Source organism: Pteronotus mesoamericanus, unplaced genomic scaffold, assembly GCF_021234165.1.
Source record: "Pteronotus mesoamericanus isolate MK-2021 breed Mesoamerican mustached bat unplaced genomic scaffold, CSHL_Meso_final contig_24, whole genome shotgun sequence".
In the NCBI taxonomy this organism is placed as follows: domain Eukaryota; kingdom Metazoa; phylum Chordata; class Mammalia; order Chiroptera; family Mormoopidae; genus Pteronotus; species Pteronotus mesoamericanus.
This window is the reverse complement of record NW_026555100.1, coordinates 12,577,597-12,585,604: the sequence shown is the minus strand read 5'-3', so window position 1 is coordinate 12,585,604 and position 8,008 is coordinate 12,577,597.

Here is an 8,008-nt window from a genome sequence, read left to right as displayed (position 1 = left end):
TTTGTATGTGTGGTGAGAATACTTAATTATTAACCTTAATCACTATGCTGTACATTACTCCTCCAGAACTTTTTCATCTGATAATCAAAAGTTTGTGCCCTTTGACCAACATCTCCTTATTTCTGCCAGAACCCAGCAACTGGAAAAATAAAAAAACAAAAATTGCACTTCTGTGTTTATTGAAGCATTATTCATAATACCCAAGATAAGAGAATAACGTGTTAGTTGACAGAGAAATAGTGAAAATTTGATTATGTTTACATATACAATAGGATATTATTCAGTCATAAAAAGAAAGAAATCCTGCTATTTGCAACAACAAATTATGTCATTTAAGTGGTCTTTCTTTCTGTCCCAAAGCTCTGCCTCCTGCACTCTGAACTTAATTAGGATAGATATTGCTGTGACCATCACGGAAGCTGCAGGTTTAACATTCATCATCACAACAGAGAGAAACTAATGCTTAGCACTAGATGGGTCATATGCCATTCCCCACTAGATCAATTTCTGTGTCCAGAGATATTGAATGTTCTGACTGATATGAACCCACTCATCCTCAATATTCAAAGCATTAAGGATGGGCTGTCCCATAAGAAAAGAAATAGGAGTTCTATTTCTGGAAGGAGAGTGGGATATTGGATGAAGGAGAAAAATAGAGGGCCAAAGAGTAACTAATATATGGCACACACACACCAAGACAACATACTGGGTAATTTTGGGGCTGATGCAGGCATAAGCCTGTAGTTCTCAGATACAGAGAAAACATTTCAGAGCAAAAAAATAAAGAAATTAGGAGGTTTGTTTCATTTCAGGTGTATCTTAGAAAAATAAGATTTTGATAGCCAAGCATAGAAAAATAATTTTAAACAGAGTGAAGTACAAAACATGAAAAAACATATATCTGAGAGACAGAGTTGCTTATTTTTTTACTAAGAGATAGAATTGAACAGCACATTAATTTTAAGTAATGTTCAGCCAAATATACAGGGTCCACAAAAATAATGCCACCTTTTTATTACAAAATATTTTATTACAAAATAGTAATCACATAATTCTGTAACATAATATCATACTCAAGCACACTATATGACATTTAAGTGAAATGTTCAAATTAAAACTATAAATTATTACACCCATATTATAACCTTACCAACCAACCTCACTCAAGCAGGTCTTACTTCTGCCAGACCTTGTATTTGAAATTGCTGACTTTTTCTTTCAGCCATATGGGAGTAAAACAGTCTTAATTTAATCTCTACCATTTTCTAATAACATGGAATGTAACCAAGAATTCAAGGTTGATTTATCATTTAAAAATCAAGACACATAAAATACCATTTCAATGGCTAAAAGTATAAAAAGAACACATAATCTCAAATCAATGCAGAAATAAGGTTGAACACAACCCACACTGATTCATGGTAAAAACAAAAACAGAAACAAACAAAAAAACTCCTTAATAACCTTACTATAGAAGGGTACTTATGATAAAAGTCATCTACAAAAATAGCTAGAGCTAAAATTATCATGCATAATTGTGAAAGACAATATATTTTCCCTAAATCAGGTAGACAGCAAAAATGTTCACTCTCACTACTTCTATTTAGCATCACACAGGAGGTCCCAGACAATGTAATAAGGCAAGAAAAAAATAATAAAATAAATAGATCTAAAACTGTCTTTATTCACCCACAGCATGATTGTGTTTATGAAATATCCTAACAGAGCTACTTAATAGCTAAATGAACTAATAAGTGAGTTAGAAATGTTTCTGAATATAAGGTCATCATCACACTGAAATAATTCATATATCTATATTAGCAACAAACATTTGGGAATTGAAATTTAAAACATAGAAACAAAAAATAAAATATTTAGGAAAAGTATATAAATATATATAAGATATGTTCACTGAAAATTTCAAAATATTGCTGATAACACAGAACATCAGCAAGATAGCCAAATAAGTTGTCTTCTTAACAACAATAATTTTGCACCTATCCATGGAAAAAAATACCTTTGTGAAAGCTTTAGGATTTAGATAAAAGATTGTGAAATGCTGGGGAAGCCCAAGACTGAGGACAACCATTGTGAGAATGCCAACCACACCTGCCTGGGTGGTTGACTTGCTTAATATTGTTCCAGCTACAGGCCTAGAAATATCTTGGTAACCCTGAAAAATGATCGATAGGCCCATTTGGCTTGATCTTGTCATCAGATCATTTGCCAAGGGACTCAGGAAGAGTGATGCTAACCCCTGCACCAGGTAATAGGCATACAGATCTTAGTTCAGGCTGTTGTGTCTTGTGAACGAGCTCTAGCCCATCCCTTTTGAATTCAGTCTAGGAACCAGATGTGGTCAGACTGTAGATTCTGAAATGGCCTGGTAACTGAGCTCCAGCCCATTGCAGTCATAGTCAGTAAAGAGACATGTTGGAACAGGGACTCAGAAGGAGACACTTCCATCTCTGCTCCTGGAGATTCTGTTCTCAAAAATTGGGTATAAAAAGAATATATCTTAGCATGATAAAAGCTATAGATGACAAATCCATATCTAATGTCATACTCAATGATGAAAAGCTGAAAACTTGTCCTCTAAAATGAGGAAGAAAAGAGCACCTGCTCTCATTACTCCCATTTAACATAGTGTTGGAAGTCCTATCTAGAGCAATCAGGCAAGAAAAAGAAATGAAAGGCATTCATATGGGAAAGGGAGATTTATAATTGTCTCTGATTGCAGATGACATGCTATTACATAGAGAAAAGCCTAAAGATTTCACTAAAACACTGTTAGAACTAATAAATGAATTCAATAAGTTTCAAGATACAAAAATCAACATATAAAAACCAGTTGCATTTTTATACACTAAAAATGAAATATAATAAAATAAGGAAACTGTATCTCTTTTATAATAATAACTAATACAATAAAATAATAAACAACTAAGAAGGTAAAAGACATACACTGAAAACTATAAGATATTGAGAAAATAAATTGAAGACAGAAATAAATGTAAAAATCTCTTTTTAAAATATCACTAAAATGTTTTACTTTAGCACATCTGTTTTTTTATAAATTTTATTAATGTATTAGCTTAACCCAATATTTAACCCAGTAATTAACCCAAAATTATTATTACTTAACCATGTAGTCTATTTAAAGACTTTTAAAATTAAACTTATTGGGGTGACATTGGTTAATAAGATTATATAGGTTTCAAGTATACATATCTATGATACATGATCTGCATATTGCATTGTGTACCCACCACCCAAAGTCAAACCATTAGGCAGAATAGATAGCAAACTAAGGCAGGGAGGGAATGAGACACCAAGTTCACCCATTAATTCAGCATTCCTGGGGCCTGGTCAGTTAAGATTGCCAGATGCTCTGAAGATCACAAGAGAGACCATGATAAGTACAGGAAGAGGGGAGCCTTTGAAATTTTGTGTGTAACATTTCCACTATCTTGGAAGGAAGACTTTGAAACTGTATGTTAATCCCAAGGTCCAGAGAAGGGAGGAGAAAGGGATGGCTGCAGGCCAAAAAACCATAAACCCCAACATCTGGGGCATTCAGACTAGTTGGGTGCCTGCTTGTGGCTTCATGCTCAAATTTACTTCATAAATAAACTTGCTACCACATTTCCACTATACTCTGTCTCTCGCCTGAATTCATCTCTCACGAGTGAGACAAGGACTGAGCAGGGGTATCCCTGTAGCTTGGTTCTCCCTAGTAACAAAACCATCTTCTGTCACCAGATATTTAGCCCCCTTTATCCCCACCACCCGAGCCCTCCCTTCTGGTAACTATCCTACTGATGTCTATGTCTATGAGTTTCAGTTTTATGTCCCACAAAGGAGTGATATCAAAAAAAGAAGAAGAAGAAGAAAGATATCTCATGTTCATAGGTTTACTTATACAATTAATGTATAAATATAAAACACCTTAAAAAGCCAAAATAAATTCATAAAGAGAACAAAATTTTCATACTTATCCCATCTAATTACAAAACTTACAATTGTTGTTGGCAAAATGGATCTCTGGAACAGAAGAGGGTCCAGAAATAGATCTAAGACTTCCAAGCAATTCAATGGAGAAAAGAAAGCTTTTTGAACAAATGATACTAAAAGCTGACTATCTGTATAAAACCAATGACCAAAATGCTTTAATTCATATCCCACATTATGCACAAAAATAATTTGAGATGAATCATAGCCTTATATGTAAAAACTTTTTAAAATGAGATTTCTAGAATTAAGGTAAGGCAAATATTTTTGTTACATTAATGTGAGCAAATAGATTTTAGGACACAACCAATGAAAGAGTAGAAAAATCACAATTTAGGGAATATATATGTATTTAGAAAAAACTTTTTCATACTAAATGAAAATATCCTACACCACAATCATGGGACAATGGTCCACTAAAAATGGCCAAAATGTTTGCACAGCTACTTTAATATAGAAAATATATTAAGAAGCAGTAAACACATGAAATCATGTTCAACATAATCATCAGGACATACAATATAACAGTACAATCAGAAATGACTATGTATACAATAGATTGGCTAAAATTTAAAAGTTTGACAACATCAAATAATGGTTAAGTTGTGGATCAACCAGAATTCTCATGCATTGCTGGTGGGAATGTAAAACAACAGACTCATTTTGGAATACTGCTTATTGGTTTCTTTAAAAGGTAAACATATATTCATCATATGACCCAGATATTCCACATCTGGATATTTAGTCAAAAGAAATAAAATGTATGTACATACATGCACGTGCGCGTCCACACACGCACACACACACACACACAAACCTTTTACAAGAAGGAACACAGTAGTATTATTTATAATAAGCCCAAACAAAAAAAATAATCTAGATGTTCTTTGACAGGTAAACAGGTAAAGAAATCACAGCATATTTATTTAATAAATATCTATTCAGTAGCAAAAAATATATTGAGGTTTGAAACATGGATCAGTCTCCGAAGTGTAATGCTGGGTGAAAATGCCAAGTGATTCAATTTACGAGAAGTTCTCATAGTCCGAACTAAACTAATTTGATAGAAATCAAAACAGTGGCCGCCTGGGAAGGGGCTGGAGGTGCTGAGGGTCAGGGAGGTACATAGGGGAGGACAGCTTGAACACAAACCAACATAAGGAAACTTTGTGGGGTAATAGAAATATCTTGTTTGTTTTATTATGATAGTGGTTACACATGTATATATTTGTCAAAACTCATTGAACATTCCACTGTGCATTTCATCATATGAAAATAATTTCTCAGTTTTTGAAAACTCAATTGAGATTTAACATCTTTGAGTATGACATACTCTGTATACCTATGATGACTGCCTTTAAATTTTTCCATGGACAAAAACTGTGGAATAAACAATAAAAAACAGCTTATTACAGTAATATCTTCTAAAATTATTTTAAATTTCTCTTCTTGGTGATAAATTTAAGTAGTCACTATATTAGATAGTGGTTATTTATAATCAATGACATTCTTTTCATCTCTAAACCTACAAGATTTACACTGATTAATGTTCAAAGATATTTGGATGACTTTGTATCGACCGTAGCCTATAGGTGGTGATATCCAGTAATCAGCATGATTTCTTAGCCTATAATCCATCACCTTGAAATACATAGTACATGATGCAAAGCTGATTTACTGTAGCAGTCACTTCAGCACTTCTTACTATCACCTAAGTGAACCTTCTTAAAGGTTGATAGAATTAAAAGGTTGAAGCATATACAAAGACTTAATCTCACAAAATAATTATTTAAAAATAATTTAACCCAATTTTCCATTTTAAATGAATATGCTCAATTTACTTGAAAATCATCTCAATTTGTTTATACATTTCTCATTGACACTACTCACTTTTTCTCTCTTTTGTCCCTGTGTACTCATGAGAAATGTAAGTGGTCAATTATACTGTCCTGTGTGGAAACTAATAAAAATGTTTAAATGCTTTCTTGCACAAGACTTACATGCAGAGGCAGTACAGCATAGTGGCTAAGAGTGCACAATTTAAAGTAGGATTGCCCAGCCACACTACAATATGGTAGTGTGCTATTCATGAATTACCTTTCTGAATCTAATTTCCACCATATTTAAAAGGTGATGACTACCCCCTTATACTTATTGTGGGAAATAAATTAGGAAACATGTATATGTTGACTCTGATGTTTGATAGACTTTAAGCACTTAATAAATGTTAATGCTTATTATTTTCTGTATATTTTATTTGCTTGTTTTCAGCTTTTCAAGAGGCTCTTCTGATACATAAGAACCTTAATCAGAATCACAGACTTACTGAGTATGTTGATGTTAAATTAGATTTTTCACACACCAACTAGATTAAATGATATTTTTGCTTGGGCAGGCAAAAACTTAAATAAAAATCAGTAGAATAAATAGTTTCCATAAATTGTCTGGGCCACAGCAATCACTTATGTTCACTGGTAATTCTCAAGAATCAATGGAGAACCATTGCTGTATTGCAGTAGACCTCAATGCCTATAGATCAAAATAAATATTTTTGAAAGAGTAGATTGAGATTTTGGGGCTTTGAAATTTGTCTATACTAGTCAAAGCTAAGATATTTTAGTGTAAAAATTTTAAATTATTTTTAACATAGTGAAATAATCTGTATGAAAATATTGCAAAAATATATTAAAACTACATGCTTCTTTCTGAACATTGAAAGCTAAGCTGTGATTAAAAATTATGTCTTTTAACTTTTTTGCTATAAATATAATTATAGACTAAAATAATTTTTCTTAGAAGAAACTTTAGTCAATGTAATAGTATACTCTCAACATAGGGTAACAAAAATTCATTCAGCCATTTTATAGACACCCTCACAAAAGCATTTTTAACGTGTAATGCAAAAGGATTTGCTGAATTCTATACCTATATCACAGGTCTATAGTTATATCTTGTTTCCAAGACTGCCTCTCCACCAGCATATGTACAATTGACCATTGAATATCATGAGTTTGAACTGCATGCATCCTCTTATACACAGATTAAAAAAATTACAGTTGAGTATTTGTATCCTTGAGGTTCTCAAATGTGGATTCAACCAACTACAAATAAAAACAAAAAAAGTATTTTTGAATTCTCTAAAGCAGAATCCCAACAGCAGATACTCAGGTACTAATCAAAAATATTGTTTGGATTGCATGTGGTTGAATCTGTGGATGCAAATGGCTGCTTTAGAGTCAAAAGTTATACTGGTATTTTCAACTGGCTGGGGTTGGTGCATGCAACTCCCACATGTTCAACTGTAAACTGATTGCCAAAATCATATAAGAGACAATATGACAAAAACTGAATTCTTTTCTGTTGGAGGAGGTTATCAAAAAGACAGTGAGAGCCAGTTGGCCAGTGAGCAGTATCTGGGCCCTGGGAGGCTCCTTGTCTCCTCTCCTGTCCTTGGAATGTACATCCTGCCTACTACTCCTACACTAGCAGCTGTTTCCAAGAATGTGGCCTTGATAGAGCAATGTATTGTTGAGACCATATGGACTGTATCAGTGACTGAGCACACTTAGGCCTCTATAATAAACTTTTAAGATTCTGGCATGCGTGTATGTAGATTTAATTGTCATGCAGCTACCAAGACAAGCTCTGTAAGTAAATTTCCTTGCTTTTTAAAAATGCCACCTGCCAATCTGGAGTGGCCTGCCTGTTTCTTCCTTTGCCCTCTGTGTAAGGGGGCCAGTTAGTAACCCAACATTTTCCTTAACAAAACTTTTCTTCCACTTTCCTCTTAGAAAATTTACTACTATCCATTTACCCAGGTATGGAAGTTGGTTTTATCCTAGTTAATATCAACCGATGGTCCTTGGCGCCAATTCAACGCCAACAGGAATCCCCAATTTCGAGTGCAGTGAAGGAGGAAACTTGGTCAATGCAAACAGCTCAACAGTGATACAGCAAGGCTGTGGAAACGTCAGCTGTGTGGTGGCCCTGGAGCCAG